Here is a 19,587-nt window from a genome sequence, read left to right as displayed (position 1 = left end):
AAGTCTCATAGTATTCACCTATTAACCGGAATGGAGGGGTAAAGGGCTTTTAAAGGAGGGGTAAAGGGCTTTTAAAATTAATATTGATTGGAGAAGAAAATACGTTCTTCGCATTCGCTTTTCTCGTCATATACATTTTGGATGCCAATTCCTGGTCCACACCTCCTCGTGGTCCCTCCGGTAACTGGAATGAGTAGTAGATGAACGTATGTTGGTTTACTACTGATTCCAGGCAAACGTGGCAGGAAGATAAACTCGCCAAGACGCACTGGCCAGCGTGGCGTTTTAAGGCTATAACCTCTTCATATATGAGAAGTACGCAAAGGACCCGGCCCTCAGTTCCCAGCGGCCTCTCTATCTCAGGATCCGGCAGCAATCCTGGTAACGGTTTGGCAGGGGGTGCTAAGAATCTCTGGAAGAGATCCGGCTGCCACTCAAACACTAAATCGACGACCCTGACCCTGGCGTGTTACAATGCCAGGACGATGCGAACGGACGACCGATTACTTCAAGTGCAATTGGCACTGGACAATATCAAGTGGGACATGATAGGATTGTCGGAAGTGAGAAGAAAGGGTGAAAACTTGATTAAGCTCAGTTCTGGTGACCTATTCTATTACCGAGGTCCCGAAGAACGTTGCTATGGGGGCGTTGGATTTCTTCTGCACAAAAATATTTCTTCAGCAGTCAAAAATATAAAGAGTATCTCTACTCGCGTTTGTTTTGTAGTACTAGAGCTCAACAAACGTTACTCCATCAAGATTATCCAGGTATACGCTCCCACCTCAAGTCATCCTGATGAGGAAGTAGAATCGTTTTATGATGACATAGAAAAAGCCATTGAAGATTGTCCGTGTCAATACTTCACTATAATAGGCGATTTTAATGCGAAGGTTGGACAACAGCTGTTTAGTGAAAAATCTATCGGAATGTTTGGTCTTGGGCTCCGTAACAACAGGGGACAAACCCTAGTTAATTTTCTTGAACGAAGACATCTTTACGCAATGAACACTTTTTTCGAAAAGCGCGCATCAAGAAAATGGACATGGGCGAGTCCCGACGGCAAAACTAAGAACGAAGTTGGCTACATTGTAAGTTCTCGCAAAGATGTAGTCACTGATGTGACCGTTCTAAAAAACTTCAGAGCTGGGAGTGACCATAGGCTGGTTAGAGCAACGTTGAGGTTTAATCTAAAGAAGGAGCGCGCAAAGATGATTATCACTCCTCCGAGATTTTTCAGGAAGGACACCGCTCTTCTTCAGGAATCGTTCCGGCTAGACCTCCAAAACCAATTTGAGGGGCTGGAAGAACAGAGCCTCGACGTTGACCATATTAGTAGTCTGTTAAGTAAGGCATTAGTTGAAACAGCCGATAAACATCTTGGAAAAATACAGAAGAGCCGGGAGAAAAAGCTGTCACCTGAAACGCTAGCGCTGTTGGAAGAAAGAAGGCAAATGAGGCATGCAACCATGCTAGACCAGAAACAAATTGAACGCATCAGTAAAATAATCAGTAAAGGTATAAGAAAAGATTTACGTAAATATAAAACTAAAATGATTGTCAGTACAATCGAAGAATGCAGAGGTCCAAAGGTATTTAAAAGGAAACTAAGAACAGGTGTCAAGGAGATAGTAAAATTGAAAGATAAGGATAACAATTTGGTAACGGACCGAGACCAAATTATTAAGGTTGTTCAAGATTATTATGGCACACTATATTCATCTTATTCAGACGCATTGCACATACCAACACTTGATCCTAGAGCACCCCCGACTCCATTTAATGATAACGAAAACATACCACCAATAATAGGCAGTGAAATTAGAAAGGCATTGTATCAAATGAAAGCCGATAAGTCTCCTGGTGAAGATGGCATTACATCGGATCTCCTTCGCGCCGGCGGTGACCCCGTCATCAGTATCCTTGTAAAACTGTTTAATCAGGTTTTGCAAGGTACTCGCTCACCAGAATCCTGGAAAACTGCCACAGTCATCATTTTACATAAAAAAGGAGATATTTCGAAACTCAGTAATTATCGCCCCATAAGCCTCCTTTCTCATACGTATAAACTCTTCGCAAAAGTCTTATGTAACCGTCTAACCCGTAACCTCGACGAATGCCAACCTCCCGAGCAGGCTGGTTTCCGGAGCAGATATTCTACGATCGACCACATCCACGCAGTAAAACAGTTAATGGAGAAGAGCCACGAGTACAATCGGACCCTGTGCATGGCTTTCGTAGATTACGAAAAAGCCTTCGACAGTGTCGAGCACTGGGCCGTGTTTGACTCTCTCCATCGCTGTTCAATCGATAACCGCTACGTGAATGTTCTCCGGGAATTATATAGCTCGGCAACAATGCAAGTTCGGCTTCACAGACTCAGTGACCCAATATCCATCAAAAGGGGGTGCGACAAGGGGATACCATTTCACCCAAGCTTTTTACGGCGGTACTGGAAGACGTCATAAAAACGCTTGCATGGGACAAAACTGGTATCGATATCCATGGTGTCTTCTTGTCGCACCTGAGATTTGCCGATGACATTGTATTGTTTGCCGAGTCCCTGGAAGATCTCCAAGACATGATTGAAAACCTATATCATGCTTCTATGAAAATAGGTCTTAAGATGAACATGTCCAAGACCAAAGTTATGACGAACATCTCTGGTGAATCGATCCCAACTATTATGGTGGGGAACGAAGCGCTAGAGATGGTCAAACAATACGTGTACCTTGGACATGTTATATCTTTTGACAAAACACTTCAAGAAAAGGAGATCTCCAGGAGAATCCAGCTCGGTTGGGCGGCATTCAATAAACTTGCGGATATCCTCAAACCCACTGACATTCCACAGTGCTTGAAAACCCGTCTCTTTAATCAATGTGTCCTGCCCACCATGACCTACGGTGCCGAGACATGGACGCTCACTAAGAAGGCTGTGCATAGGATACAAGTAGCACAGAGAGCCATGGAGCGCGCCATGCTCGGTATTAAGATGCAAGATCGAGTAAGGAATACCGAGATCCGTCGTCGCACTAAGGTGCAAGACGTAGGTTTCGTTATTACTAAACTAAAATGGAGTTGGGCGGGACATGTTGCTAGGCAGAGTGATGGCAGGTGGACCAAAATGTTAACGGAATGGTGGCCGCTAACAAATAGAAGAAGTGCCTGGCATCCGTTGGCTCGTTGGGTCGACGACATCCGAAAAACTGCGGGTCACAACTGGATGAGATTAGCCCAGGACCGGGAGAAGTGGCGTACTAGAAGAGAGGCCTATGCTCAGCAGTGGGCGATAAAAGGCTGATATGATGATGATATGATGAATAGATCATTTTTACAGGGTTAATTTATTTTTTATCGTATATAACTTTCTGTATAGAAACACAGCTTTTTTTATCGCATAGAACGTTTTGTGCCAAAAAACAGTTCATTTTTTTATAAATAAATAAATAAATCATAAAATGATTTTAAGAAAATATTTTTAATATCGTAAGGAAATATCAAACCTGTTTTTAACCCCCGACGCAAAAACGACGGGGTGTTACAAGTTTGACGTGTCTGTGTCTGTCTGTGGCATCGTAGCTCCCGAACGGATGAAAAAATTTAGATTTAGTTTTTTTTTGTTCGAAAGCTGAGTTAGTCGGGAGTAATCCTAGCCATGTTTCATGAAAATCGGTCCACTATGTTGGGGGCTTTTTCAAAATTGTTTGTTCATCAAAACATATTTTGTCCATCTTAGTTACCTAAGGTGCCACATTTCAACTTACTAGGTTACTTATGTTTTTATTTAACATAATTAAAAAATGTTATTAAGGTCAGTGCGGGAAAGACAGGCATAGTTTATTTGAAATAAAGTTTGAGTGAATTAACAAATATTAATTTAGGGCCAATCAAAGAGGGAGATGGAACCTGGAGGCGCAGGAAAAATAGAGAGCTGGAAGAGCTAATGGCGGCACCTAATATAATTGGCGAGATCAAAGCCACACGACTCCGCTGGCTCGGCCACCTGGAAAGGATGGGAGAGGATCGTGGTGTGAGAAGAGCATATGTGGGCCACCCGGGTGGAAAACGTCCGCGTGGGCGTCCCAGATATCGCTGGTGCGAGGAAGCCCTGAAAGACCTGTCCGCACTCGGTGTACCCAACTGGCGTGAAGTGCCGCAAAATAGGGCAGAGTGGTGATCTCTTGTGTCGGAGGCCAAGATCCTTTTTGGGTCGCTGAGCCAGTGATGTTGTTGTTGTTGTTGTTGTTGTTTATATTTTAGCTTTTATAATACTTTGATCAATTAAAGTAAACTTATGTAATAAAAATCACTTTTTTAATGCTCGGTGGGTTGACCGTCCCCATGCGCCGAGTAAGGGAAGACCGTCTAGTGCTCGTTTTCGCGTAATTTCATATGGGAATAAATATCAAAATCATGTTCATTGTTATACAGGACGGCCCAAAAATTCGTTGACAAACGTTTGTATAATTATTTTTCTGTCTTTACACGAATGATTGTCCTACAAATGAAAATGTGAAACCTCAATAATTTTTGATTTTTGGGTAAAATTGTGGCATAGGCGAGAGGCTGGCAACCTGTCATTGCAATGCCACAATTTGGATTTCTTTCAATCCCTTTTTGCCAAGAGTGGCACTGAAACTTAGTAGTTCATGTGCTCTGCCTACCCCTTTATGGGATACAGGCTTGATTATAGGTATATATGTAATAATTTTTGACCAAGTACATCGAATTGTCTTCAAAATATCCTCCTTTGGCTTTGAAGTACAAACGCAAATATTAGAACAAAAAAATAACGATATGCCGCTGCACCTCTAGTATGACTTTCGTCTAACTTATTGCACGTATAGCTTGTAAAATATTTTAATTTTTAATCAATAAACGGGCTAGCGTTTTCAGATTGATTACAAACCATAATAGTTTTAAGTTAGGTGAATTTACGTACGGGGCCCCGATTTGGGCGGACCGGCTGTCGAGCGAGAACAAATCCCTGCTCCGGCGGCCGCAAAAAGTAGTGGCCTTAAGAATCATTAGGGCCTACTCGACGGTATCTCATGCGGCGGCGTGTCTCCTTGCCTGCACTCCTCCGTGGGAGCTCGACGCCCAGGTCTTGGCGGAGCGGTACACGATGAGGATGGAGGCACGAACTCGAGAAGAACACTTGGACCCAGAAGTGGCAGAGCGGGCAGACCGAGAGGCTAAGCTCAGGCTCCGAGAGCTATGGGAGGCCAGTCTGGAGGATAGTCCGTATGGAACACACACCATAGGGGCAGTCCTCCCATATATAGAGGAGTGGCTGAAGAGGAAACACGGGGCCCTATCATATAGGGCAACGCAGGTGATGACCGGCCACGGCTGCTTCGGTCATTACCTGCACAAGATAAAGAGGGAATTGGGGCCCCAGTGTCACCAGTGCGGCGACCCTGACGACTCGGCCCAACATACGCTAGAGGTGTGCAGTCGCTGGGAGCAAGAACGCCGTGCTCTCACGACAGCAATAGGAACGTCAGACCTCTCGCTGCACAGCGTCGTTGCGGCCATGCTCCGCAGCGAGAGGAACTGGAAGGCCGTCATCTCCTTCTGTGAGGACATCATCTCGCAGAAGGAGACAGAGGAGCGAGAACGCGAAAATGCGGCCGACGCGCCTCCGCATCGGCAAAGACGTAGAGGGAGAAGACGCGCGCAGTTTGCAACAAACAGCGCTCTCCCTCAATAGGGCCAGTGGGTTGGGGCCCACACTGCACGGCCTTACACGACTGGGGGGAGAATCAGAAGCGTCCCTGATTATCCCTTCCTTGGTGCGGGTTTTCCGGCCTAATGCCGGGAAAGACGGGGGACATTACGGAAGAATGAATGTGCGAGCCCGTAATGTCCCCATACAACGTCTGAGAGGGTGCGACGCCGGAGTGGGGTTTAGTGGGTATTCTCTTTCCTCCCTCTCGCTAGGAGAGGGAGCTGAATGAGTGAGTCCCACATACCCTCCCCAACATGGCCTTCCCCACGGCCGGGGAGAAATGCGTAAAAGCATTCCCCACTCCGTCAAAAAAAAAAGGTGAATTTACGTAAGTACCTGAGCTGCAACGTATCGAGCTTATGAATCTGGAAAAAATGTCTTTACACAATTGGTCTACATTGCAAAACTTACGAAATGGACATGAATGCTGTTGAAATATCCATGGTGAACGTAGAAATATACAATATATATAGGCCCAAAAAATATTTTCGGTAACTTCGATATTTTGGTTTATTTCAACATTTCCCTTTTCTTTGTCAACGTAATTTTGGGCCATCCAGTATTCGGTGGGCAATGTGATAGATGTTAAAATAAATAACGTTGATATTTTCAACATATCAGCATTTTCTATTTATAAGGCAAGACCGTCATATCGTCACTACTTTTAAAAAAACTTGTACCTTCGTCTGTCAATGAAAATAAATTGTAGTAAGTATGTATGGAATGCATATAGACTTACTGCGTTTTAACTTTGAGGAACAGCGTGAGATACGAGATTTTTTTAAAGTAGTGACGATATGTCCCTTAGATGAGGTTGATAAGCTTCTTTTTTCAGGTCCAGACAAAAGCAAAGCCGAAACTTACAATTAAAATTAACCTACAACACCCGTTTACACTCACTCGGCTTATTTCCCATAAAGCCTAAAAAAGGTAGGCACCTTTTTTAGGCTAGGTACTCTTATATCTCGTCGGTCTTTCCGACTAGGCACAATTTCGAAGTTACATATTTCAGAACATAAAACAATAAATTAAACGCTTTTTAAGAGCATTAACCCTTAAATGCATGATTTTTTTCTTTTAACGAGATATTAATATATGTGATAGACAATGGTTTTCTGACACTGGGAAAAAAAAATTAAGATCGATTTTTATACTAAATTAGTGTTAGAAGTTAAATAGGCCAAATCTTATTAATATAAATATAACGTAATTGGTAAGTTTTATTTAAAAAAAAATACTACTATTAAAAAGGTACACTATTTGTGAAACATTTGTGATAAAATGTTAGATCTTTCCAGAGCCAGAATCACTAAATGAGGTATTAATATCGATACAAAACCTCGAATCGAGAACATCACTAGTGTTGTTGATTTTCATAAAAAATATGGCGGGGCAATTAAAACTACCAAATAGTCGAAATTAGCCTCCATCGCAATTTAAGGGAGGCAATTTAAACTATCGCTTAAATACTATTAAAACATGAAAATCAAAAGATTGAAGGACATACCATACAAACATATTTAAAACAGTTTATAATTATGCAACTAACTGTAGAAAAAAATGTTAAATCACATTAAAACCATATTTTTTATGGAATGTTTGAGAGGCTGTCTCTCACGCGCCTATACTACCAATTTCATCGAAAACTTCACGGTCGTGTAGATCAGAGATCATTAGGACTATCAACACCATCTACGGTGAAATGATGAAAGAGCTTATACGCTATCTGGACATATATGGAACTACAGTAAATGATGTAAAATATAGAAGATATTTCGATTAGTTACAATTGCCCCGTAGTTACTATTACCCCGACTGACCTTATGGAAATCGCCCCCATTCGGGAACAAATATTTGAATGTACACGGAAAGAAATCACTTCAGACAACACATACATTTATTACGGTTTGAAAGGAGCGATATCTGTAATTTTAGTAACCACACTGACTATTTTCGAGTACATGTTTTTTTAAAGTGAGAACAAAATTGGTTACATTCATAAATACGACGATAATAGAATATATAGTTCATTAAAAGCTCTACTTTTGAAATTAAATTTCTATTTGGGCCTATCATTTGCACAGGATCATCGGCCGAACTAATAGCTAAAATCCGTGTGTGCCAAAAATACCGATATGTTTAATCTTATAAGTTGTTAAACTGGTAGAGATTTGTAAAATTTTGGGTTATAGTCTGCTTCATTTAAACTCCGAACAAAATTTCATAAGTTTTTGTTTAGGTGGATTTTGAGTTTCTAAAGTGTCTCCAAAATCAATGGTCAACGACATGGCTGCTGCGTCACGAGTTCCATGTTTCTGAACTTGTCTAGATATGAAAAAACCGGCCAAGAGCGTGTCGGGCCACGCTCAGTGTAGGGTTCCGTAGTTAGTAGTTCAAACTAATTTTCCTAGAAAGTCTTCATAAAGTTCTACTTTTGTGATTTTTTCATATTTTTTAAACATATGATTCTAAAGTTAGAGGGGACACGCACACTTTTTTTTGCTTTAGGAGCGATTATTTCCGAAAATATTAGTATTATCAAGAAACGATTTTATAGTAAACCCTTATTTTTAAATACCTTTCTAATAATATATCACACGTTGGGGTTGGAATGAAAAAGAAATCAGTCCCCACTTTACATGTAGGGGGGGGGGGTTAACCTAACAAAACATTTTTTTTCCACTTTTATTTTACCGTTATTTTACCTGTCGGCGTGATTGATAAACATATTGGTACCAAATGTCAGCTTTCTAGTGCTAACGGTCAATAAGATTATAAAAAAAAAAAAAAATCCGATGACGGACGGACGGACGGACTGACGGACAGACAGACATGGCGAAACTATAAGGGTTCGTAATTGACAACGGAACCCTAAAAACGGCGTAAAATATATCTCAAGATTGCATAGTTATGCGACCAGGTACGCTTTTCTTGTGAATAATTCTACTATACACATCTAAAGTCCAGGATTTCGTGTAGCTAATGGAGTAGGTATGTACCTACCTCCACAATTACTACTATGTAGGTTCAAGTTCATACTTACTAGTCGGTATGTAGGTAGGTGCCGGGGGAATAAGAGAAAGTCCTTTGGAAGGGACATATCGCCCCTGGCACTGAGCCTTCGAAAACTATCCCCCTGTTACTATGTAATTTAGTAAATATAAATAGGTACATATTGAATAGTATTTTGTGCAACAGGTACCGTATAATGCATACGAGTGTATAAGATTATTAAATGGAAAAAAAGGTTTGCGGGGGCAACAGGGAAAATAATAACAAACGTTATAATAGTATTTTTTCTACTCGTCGACTTTAATCTGTCAATTAGGACACCACAGACTAAACTATACGTGCTGACTTTTCAGTGTTGGATAGTCTTTGACACTTAGTCAACTATAATATTTCATTACACTTCACTTTCGTTAAGGTCAGGTGGCGTAAGGGAAACATACTTCATTTTTAGGGTTCCGTAGTCAACTAGGAACCCTTATAGTTTCGCCATGTCTGTCTGTCCGTCCGTCCGTCCGTCCGTCCGTCCGTCCGTCCGTCCGTCCGCGGATAATCTCAGTAACCGTTAGCACTAGAAAGCTGAAATTTGGTACCAATATGTATATCAATCACGCCAACAAAGTGCAAAAATAAAAAATGGGAAAATTTTTTTTATTAGGGTATCCCCCCTACATGCAAAGTGGGGGCTGATATTTTTTTTCATTCCAACCCCAACGTGTGATATATTGTTGGATAGGTATTTAAAAATGAATAAGGGTTTACTAAAATCATTTTTTGATAATGTTAATACTTTCGGAAATAATCGCTCTTAAAGGAAAAAAAAGTGTGTCCCCCCCCTCTAACTTTTGAACCATATGTTTAAAAAATATGAAAAAAATCACCAAAGTAGAACTTTGTAAAGACTTTCTAGGAAAATTGTTTTGAACTTGATAGGTTCAGTAGTTTTTGAGAAAAATACGAAAAACTACGGAACCCTACACTGAGCGTGGCCCGACACGCTCTAGGTCGGTTTTTTATATTTTATATGAAGCTCTAATAACTTTATTTTCCCCTCACTAGCTCGGAAACGAGCTAGCTGAAAAACGAGCAAGTGAAAGGATTCTATAGTTGAACCACGAGCGAAGCGAGTGGTTCGAGAATAAAATCCTGAACTTGCGAGTTTTTTAACACACGAGAAGTAAAATACATTTGCACCCGAGTGTAACACAAAACTTTTCCCCTCACTATAGCGAGGGTTTCGAATAAAAAATGCGTTTATCACTACTTCCAGTAGTTCCACAGGTGGTAAATCATCTTTATTACTAGATTCACCTACTTTATCAATTTTAAAGCAGTTAATTTGACTTTATTCAAGGTCAGATTACTTTACCCACTAGTGGATAAAATGAGTTTTTACCCGCTGGTATTAAAGGACAAAACACGTGTTTCCGAGCTAGTGAGGGGAAAATAAAGTTATTAGAGCTTCATATAAAATATAAAAAATGAAGTATGTTTCCCTTACGCCACCTGACCTTAACGAAAGTGAAGTGTTAATGAAATATTATAGTTGACTAAGTGTCAAAGACTATCCAACACTGAAAAGTCAGCACATATAGATTAGTCTGTGGTGTCCTAATTGACAAATTAAAGTCGATGAGTAGAAAAAGGAACATTATAAAGGGAGCTGTACCTAAATAAATTCCTGACAAATAAGTAGGTATAATATATTTAAAGCGTTAGAACTAAACTGTTACCTAATTAAAATTAAATATATAGATCAAAACATTTTAACTTACTTGTATCTTATCTATAAACTTTCAGTGACTTAAAAATAAACTTAGCCGATAAGTTGATTGAGTAAATCCGCAAATCAAGAGCAAAGACATAGTAAATAGACTCCTTGACCTAGTTGCCTGAGTGGAAACTGCGGCCGAGAAATGGTACTTTATTCCCGGATAGGTAACCGACGGAGAAAATAATGTTTTCTTTTTACTTTTTCTAGGAATATATACTGAAAGATAATTGAGGAAAGATTAAATTTCGTGGTAAACTGTTTAGAATAAGAAATAAAAATCATATTAACCGTAAAGAAATCTAAATTTATAATGGAATGATTCATATACTCGTTCTTACTTAAAAGAAGATGAGTATAAAATATGCCAAGTAAATCCCGAGAGGTTTTTAACCTGCACGAAAGTAGGTGAAGTTAATTTACGTTGCAAACCATCCATCTGAATAACAAAATAACAATACAAGAAAATGATAAACACCACGGATTGTTTGTGGAAATACAATCGTTTTACATTACATAAAGGAATATAAGCATTGCACTGCATAATGGGTGTCTGTGGAGTGGATGTTGAGTGTTATTGCGATATCATGCAACGGTCGCCAGTGTCGCGACACTGCTCTCGGACGCTTGACACAACTGTTGTGGGACCACTGCATTGCAATAATGCTCTTCTTAAGTACAGTCCCCTTGCTAGAAGATTTTTGTCTCGTATTACTGGACTGTACGTCGAAGGTCTACTTTAATCTGTATAATTATTTTTTATTAAAGTCAAGGTATCAATTTACAAAATTAAAGAAGGAAGTCAATTTTATTACATTTTTGATTATGTTTGATTGCATTCTTTCATCAATGTCACTCCCATGAGCTTTAATAAGTTACTCGATATCAAAAACGTCACAAATTACTTTCATTATATGGAAAAAGTTAATAAAAACCCCAAATTGTTACTTGATTATAAGAGCCAAAGATTACACACATTTTCCGTGGTAGCCAAAATAACGGAAAAGTAATGTTTTCTGAATTTGAAAGTGATTCTACTAATTATACCCATTATAATTACTAATATGTGTAACGGTAAGAAAATATAGAGTCTAATAATACAATCAAATGAATAAACAAACATAGCCACTCTTTGGAACTCTTCTTCGGGCCTATATATACCTAGTATAAAATTTCGAATGGTTGGATTGACCGACTCATACAGATTTTTATTGTCTACAGGATACTAGGGCAAAAATCTTGGCAATCTTTATGAATACGCTTTATTCTCTGATCAAATAGTGGCTGGGGGGTCATCCGGCTGCCAAACAGCCACTGAGTCGCCGCCGCCGCCGCGAAGTCGCGTCGCGGACCGGTTTGTTCACCCCGAAATGTAGGATAACGACGTTTGTTACGAGTGTTACTACCACTCTGCGTCAGCCTTTTAACGTTGTTTTGCAGCAGATAATGTGTTTAAAGGAATAGCACGTTTGTGATTAGTTAAGTTTATATGCAATTAAAAACGAGCTCGAGACATGTAGTTAAAAAGCAATGCCTTCTTAGGGTTACAAACACAGAAAAAACAGCAATTAAGATGAGCTACGAAGAACTTCCGAACTTTGACATTTTATGATGGGGACTATTTTGTGTTATTACCCATAATCTATTTTAAATATTTCAAAACATAACTAACCCCTGAAGATATAAATATAAATATTGATACCTGTTGAATATAGCCACGCCACGGAGTACATAATTTGGCTGCTCAGAGTTCATTTACATAGCAGCTTTTATCCTAAAACGGATTCCCGTCACGTTCACTCCATTAGCTGATTTACAATCGGAAATGGCCAGAGAATAAATGCCGTATTTAAGAGAAAAATTTGATTCCTTCCTTCCATTTCAAGGAACAACAATTTGCTATTATTCATCTTCATTGCAGAGTACATTTATGTTTGCGGATGATGACAAGGTGCCAGGCGGAATTATGTTTACATTTGAGGCGAAGTAAAAATCCGGCAGTGTTTTTACGTCAAACATAATCTTTCACAGAGAAAAACGACTTACTTAACATAATCTTTTAGAGAAAAAACCGACTTCTCTAAACAATCTGAAGATGCTTGTTTTGTTGATAAAAAAACACCTACCAGGTATACCTAGGTAGGTAGGTATACCCATCAGGTATACCTTCAGGTTTTTAAGAGTTCCCTCAATTCTTCAGTAATCAGAGCTAGGTTTTGACAAAATCGGGTCCTATCGGTAAAAAAAATCATAATCGGTCCCGAAAAGGTGGACATACTTATTATGGAGTACCTAATAATCATTCTTAACACTAAACTACCGTTAATATAAGTTATAACTATTATGGTTACTAACTAACGCAAAGCAAAGTTACTTAAATAAAGCAAAGCGACAGCGCTACCTACCATAATTGTGTTTGAAATTAGATAATACGTTTTTATTATAACTATAATATTTCACTTAAATGAGTAACTTAATATAACTTTGAACTATGACCAATCGGAATCTCCTTTTGATTTGCTTGACGTTGATTAGCTTTTCAATCGGAATTCAATGCCAACAGCAATTATTATTAGTTTACTATTCAAAGACATGTATTTACTGAAACTATTGCACCTACCTACCGACACTATAATTAGATCCTTTCAAAATGCAAAACGAACCGAGGTGCCCGAAACATTCTAGTCACGTGAAACAGGGCCCGCTCAGTTGTTAATTTTCCTGAATGCGTCTCACTCGTGTCGGTAATCGAACTCGAAACTTTATGAGTGTGCTATCAAATACACGTGTCTATGGACGACGGGAGTGGATAGTTCTACAACGAAGTTACCTATACAAGACAATAAACATCCTTGATTATGTAGCTTTCAAGTCGTATATTGAGAGACCACTCGACTAGTGGAAATGGAGATACACAGTTATTTAACTGATTGAGAACTTCGTCGAAGAAGTCGTGGGAAGTGTGAGCTATCATTTAATTGGGATGATATTTGAGATGTCACCTGTAAGTGATTTTAAAATCACTTACAGGTCTAAAGCGATTAAATAATTATCATTATTTTACGACCTTTCGCCAGATTGCACAGGCCGTGAACACGGAAGACTGATATCCTAGCCCAGCAAAGTGTCAATAGAGATTAAATCTCTATTGACACTTTGCTAGGGTAGGTTTTTGTTTTTAAATTTTAAAAACAAAAACCTACCCCATATGACGTGACGACCGGTTGCCCGGACCGGGATTCGAACCCGGGACCCGCCGCGGTCCCGGGTTCGAATCTCGGTTCCTGAGTCATGGATGTTTTCTATGTATATAATATATAAGTAGTAATTATATATATATATCGTTGTCTGAGTACCTGCAACACAAGCCTTCTTGAGCTTACCGTGGGACTCAGTCAATCTGTGTAAGACTGTCCTATAATATTTATTTTATTTATTAATTAATTTAGTTTATACACCGTGGGCCTGAATAACCCGAAAGATTTTAACAGTGTATTTCTGGCCACATTTAGAGACTACATTTAATGTCATATAAACTTTTTAGAATATCGCCTAGTTTACGAGTCATTACCAATTGAAAAAAAAAAATGTTCGTATTGTTTTACTCAGTACTAAAAGCCTTTTTAACGGCGTTGATGAAATTATGGAGAATAGCCTCGCTATGCTCATTGATAAGTAGTGTCAAAAAGTGAAAAGTAAAAACTTTCAAAAATGAGGTTTTTAGAAAAAAAACGTTAAAATTCATTTTAAAGGCCAGTTTTATGAATAACATTTACTTTTTTATGTGAAAATACATTCAAAAACAGTAAAAAAAATTTTTTTTCCAAAAATTCTAAAGTCATTTAATACCTATGTATTCCTTGTTTGTTTTTACATCAAATATGCCTGGTTAAAATGTTTCGGGTTATTCAGGCCCACGGTGTATAAATGTGCGCCTTAGACAAATAAAATGGCCTACCCTTTTCAGTTTAGTGCTTTTGTTAGTAACTTAAAACATGTGTGCAAAACGAGAGAACTTAAAGTCATTATTGGAGTGAGTTAAAAATGTAAGTACCTACTTACCTACTAGTATGAGGGAAATTTGTATGGTTGTGAATTTTAGATGAGCTTGCGTTGGTCCACAGTTTGTCCTCAGGGTCACACCCAAGAATTCCTATGAAAGTCTGATAGGGAAGGGAAGGTAGGCCCTCTGCTCTCCTCTAATCCATATTGCAATTCGAGTGGATATGACGCCCGACTTTTAATCCGGGGATCACGGGTTCAAGTTCTGACTTGCCTTGTGATATATGAGTACTTATTTCGAAACTTAAGTGCAAGATATAATTTGATTAGTTTTCAGTGAAGGGAAACATCGTCAGAAAATCTGCGTACGCCTGAGTAGGAATTCAAAGGTGATATCCACTATCCGCATTAGGTTAACGTGGGGAATATAGACCGAGCCCTTTCATGCACGAAACGAGGCCTGTGACCAGGCCTGTAGTGCGATTTTTAAAGTAGCCCTCATTTAAGTTCTCGAGCGCGATAAATACTCATGTTAAAAAAGAAGATACTTAGACATAGACAACCGTATCGTAATTTTGTAACCGTATAAAAATTTCAAACTTAATCGAAATAGGACGAGATGGCCAGTAATAAGTAATTCCTATAGTTGGTGGAACTTCCGTCTACTAAGTTTCCATCCTGTATGAAAGTTGGTAAATCAGCAAGAAAATGCAGATTGAAGGAAAGCTATTTCCAACAAAACGCTCCGCATCGGCTCAGAAATTGGTTCCTCTTTTCGCTTCACTGCCCGAAGAAAGTTGCTGCGCTACAACCTATTTTTATTATTTCGTTCCTGTTTCTGTTGTCTGATAGATGTTTGATTTTAATCTCCGGTACAATTTATTGAGGTATGGCATGAGAAAAAACGGCTTGTTCTAGAAGTATGGACAGTTCTCCGAGTCTTCTACATTAAACAATAACAGTCGCACTATGTTATGACAGTAGGGAGCTTTAATTACTTACATATTATCGGAGATAGTTGAAAGGAATGGCGAGTGACAAAGACTACTTTTTGTCTCTTTCTAACCCCCCACTTCCCTAAAATAAGGAGTGGAAGTTTGTATGGAGCATTCCGCAATTTTCGAATTTAACGCGCGCCGCGGGCAAATGCTAGTACATACTAAATAAATATAGGTGTGTTATTATTTATTGCATGTGGTTAAACAGAGAAAAGCTAGTAATAAATGATCAGGTAAGCTAAAATGCGTTAGCACTGATTGAGTAGCATGTTATCATAGCAATATCATTGTTTTGATAAATATTAAGCAGCCTGAATTTATTCATGTGTTTTGCTTAAAAGGAGAATGAAATATAAAATTGTCCCAACTCAATTTCGTTGTTCTCTTGAACAGACGAAAACCTTATCTCTCTGCCTTTATTATTTTCCAAGTCCGTCCGCAATATTATGCGAGACGGCACGGCAGATGGATCAGAAAACATAAATCTGACGTCTAAACATGTTTGCGCTGAAAACGCTTACTCTTAGAGGATTTTTCTGGCCTCTCCGCATTAATATTGCCGGTTTTCCTGTCGCTTTGGCACTCGTTACACTAAGTGATATCGACTGTAATTTACCATTCACTTAATATCTACATGGAAAAGAAACCATGCAATCAATCGAGAAGCAATTTTTGCCATTATAATATACCAACTTTTATTTTACTACTTATAAGTGGATGGTGATAAGCAATAATGTGTCAACCCACAAAAACTAAAAAAATGAGATTTTAATGCCATGTTATAGCTGGATTTTTAAACTTCAATTTGCAAAAATGACCTTTTCGTTTTGAAAATTTTCACAATCCCAAAAGTAGAAAAATAGGTTAACACACTTTAATGTGTCAAGAACCTTAACTTATTATAGTAATTGGCAGAAGACATATTTAAATTACAATAATGTGTTATGAGGGTTGACTCATTATTGCGGAAATCACATTCCGCTAGTTCTGTTTTAGCACAAGCGGTGTAAAGGTAGGTGTTCCTAAAAATAGTGTTTATAATAAGTAAACAAGTAGTAATTAAACAAATTATTAGCAAAAATATATTCATTATTGCGGTTTTCAAGTGTTAAATACTACTGGTGATAAAACTGCGGTATTTATAAGGTGTAATCATACTTTTTTTACGGAATACGTTTTGAGGTCAGTTTTCCAAAAAACATATAGTAAAATAGCTTATTTCTGTCTTTTTTTGTCATGTATTCATTTTAAATGCCAAATGCAATAATTTACATGTATTCACATTCAAAAATAATGTTATTTCTATAATTAAAACGATTTTAAATAATTTTTTACACTTGACTCATTCCTGCAAAACGCAAAAAATGTCATAGTTACCCACTATGAGACTTGAATGATTATTGCAAAATGATATTTTATTAGTTGTTTTATGCTACGACCCGTGTTATAAAACATAAGTCATTATTGTTAAATTATATTAGGGTCATAAATTGTTCGTTTTTTGGTGTAAGTACCATGACACTATATTGTAAAATATAACTGTTCATATTAATTTATGTTTGAATAAGTTATGACTCAGTCAGTTAGTATATTTTTGCACATTAATGGTAACTTCAGTACGAAATTTAACATTTTAAGTCATGAATGTACATATCCGTTACTATAATTTCCATACATTTTTGCTATACGTGTTTATATAAAAATGTAATATAAGTTACTAAATAGATTATGTGCCTTTATTTGGCTACCAGGGCGGTTACCATGACTTTTTGATATTTTACTGTCACGGTGAGGGTTGCGGAAAATTATTATATATTGCGGATATTTTATTTTTTGTTTTTGTACAAGTCATGAGTTATTCATGATTTAAGAGCCCGTCACGATGGGTAAAAATTCAGTATCTGTCAAATTACCCCATTTACACACACTAACGCACGTCACACTCACCAACATACTTTTCGCACACTACTGCAATTTACTGGAAGAGGTCAGTGACCTAAGTGAGAAGAACTTAAGACAGGTCTATAGTTTCACTGAAGATCAGTTGTAACGTTAAAATCCCATCAAAACCAAAAAAGGGAAATATGAGCCAAGTTCAATATTACATATGCCTTGGTTGTTGGCGTCAACGACAAAAGCAGTGAGATCTAAACGGGTGCCAAGTTCAATGGCAGTCCTCAAAATGTTTTATGACAATTGATGACATAAAATATCATTTCTTATAACTTTTATAATAGAATAGAATAGAATTAATTTATTCGTTAACACACACACAAAATAAACGTTACAAATAATAAGACATAAACAAGAAGGAGATCCAACGAAATGGTCTAATCTTCCGATCAGACCATCCGGTGAAACAATCACGACAGGCACATATGTATGTCACAAATATCAATATAAGAGCCAAATTTAAGACGTTTATGTGAAATAGTTTTTGTTGTGAGGACGCCCATAGAGGCTCCAAATAGTTCGTGTAATATAACACACGATGTTGTCTGCCAGTTCGGTTACTTGAACTTGGCTTGACACGCTGCCGCGTGTTTAGATTGCGGACAGTGTCAATTTAGTGTTACTATCTCACACGAATTGACTCCGATTATTTTTCAAAATAAATTTGTGCAAACACCATATAAAATCAAAACAACTCTGGTGTAAAAAACAGTGCTTCGTTTATTCTAATTATAAATGGTTAAACCCTTTTCCGAATGAATTAAAACAATTCACTGTTCCTGATCGGTTTAGCCATTATAACATCCGTTATAAATGCACTGAGACAAAGGTTGAGGTTATGTATGAACAGAGGTTGACAGTCAGTTTACATGTAAAATTGTTGCCATATATAGAATTCATCATTAAAATAATAATTTTCAAAATTTAGTTAAAGTTGTCTGAATCTAAGGTTACGTGCCCCGTGTGCAAACACCATTTAAAAATTATATTGAACGTAAGAAGTTAAGTCATACAGAACAATTTTGTGATAAGATAATATATTATTACAATTAATAATTTCGCCATTTACGTAAATAATCGTTTATAGAATATAATTATAATGATTAGTTCTGTTAGTTTTTTCATACGCCACACTGAATGTCTCTTCGCGAAAGAGAATGTTACACACACTGACACACTAAATAATGTGACCAGTATAATGAAAATTAAGTCCAACGAGTTAAAATTAATTTTAAAACTCTTTCATTTTAATAAAGTTTAGAAGACAAAAAATACCTATATTTCTTATCATTGTATTAAAGTTACATATATTTTTTTATTTCTCAACAATAATAAGTAGTAAACAACACAAAAAAAAAACGATTTTAAACTGAGACTCTTTTAGACGTGACGATATTTATTTACCTTATTACTTTTGAATACATTCATAGCACTGGCAATCTTTTTGTATCCGTATATGATTTCCAGTGTCAAAAACAAATGTCATTGGAGCAAATTTGGCGACACGTCTGCTCCGAACGAGCCCGATCGGGCGTCTGACTCAATAGAAGCTGTTCGCAGTTTTGACGTTTGTATGGAAAATTTACGAAAGTTTATATTCAACATTGATTTTATTCGTTCTCTTTGTAAGGAAAAATATGAAAAGGTAATAATTCTGTAGTCCAGTTATCTAGCTTATAAAATAACATTTGTAGCACAGCCTTAACTCCCTACCCAGACGTGTAGACACACCCTCATACACACGTCTGTGAACGCCTTAACATTCATACACTCACCATTCATCACATTCACTCAACCAATCATTCACACACCTCGCGTGCGCCATATTATTTCAGTCCGAATCCGTTTGCCTTTGAAGAAAGATGTAAGGTCGCGACCTTACAACTACATGTAAGTGTCCTTCTCCTAGTTGTTTTGCGTAAATCACGGGACCCCTTTGACCATCCCCGGTTATACGTGGCGCCCAGCGTTTGGATTCGTGTTGCGAAATAATTATCGGGAATCGCGTATTACAAAATGCCACCCAAAAAAGATATGGCCGCCGCCGATTCAATTTTGGAATCCAGTTCGAAAACAAAAATTTTGCCTTCGACGTCAGAGTCAACATTTAATTTAACAAT

At 37.9% G+C, this 19,587-nt stretch overlaps 1 protein-coding gene across 2 annotated transcripts in view; it reads right to left on the bottom strand.

Moving 5' to 3' along the window:
* LOC125236427 (lachesin-like) overlaps nt 1-19,587 on the bottom strand; it is a 148,897-nt gene that overhangs the window by 46,183 nt on the left and 83,127 nt on the right. The window lies entirely within an intron of this gene.

Source organism: Leguminivora glycinivorella, chromosome 2, assembly GCF_023078275.1.
Source record: "Leguminivora glycinivorella isolate SPB_JAAS2020 chromosome 2, LegGlyc_1.1, whole genome shotgun sequence".
NCBI classification, from domain to species: domain Eukaryota; kingdom Metazoa; phylum Arthropoda; class Insecta; order Lepidoptera; family Tortricidae; genus Leguminivora; species Leguminivora glycinivorella.
Note: the sequence above shows the minus strand (reverse complement) of the source record. Positions and strands in the feature narration are given on the sequence as shown.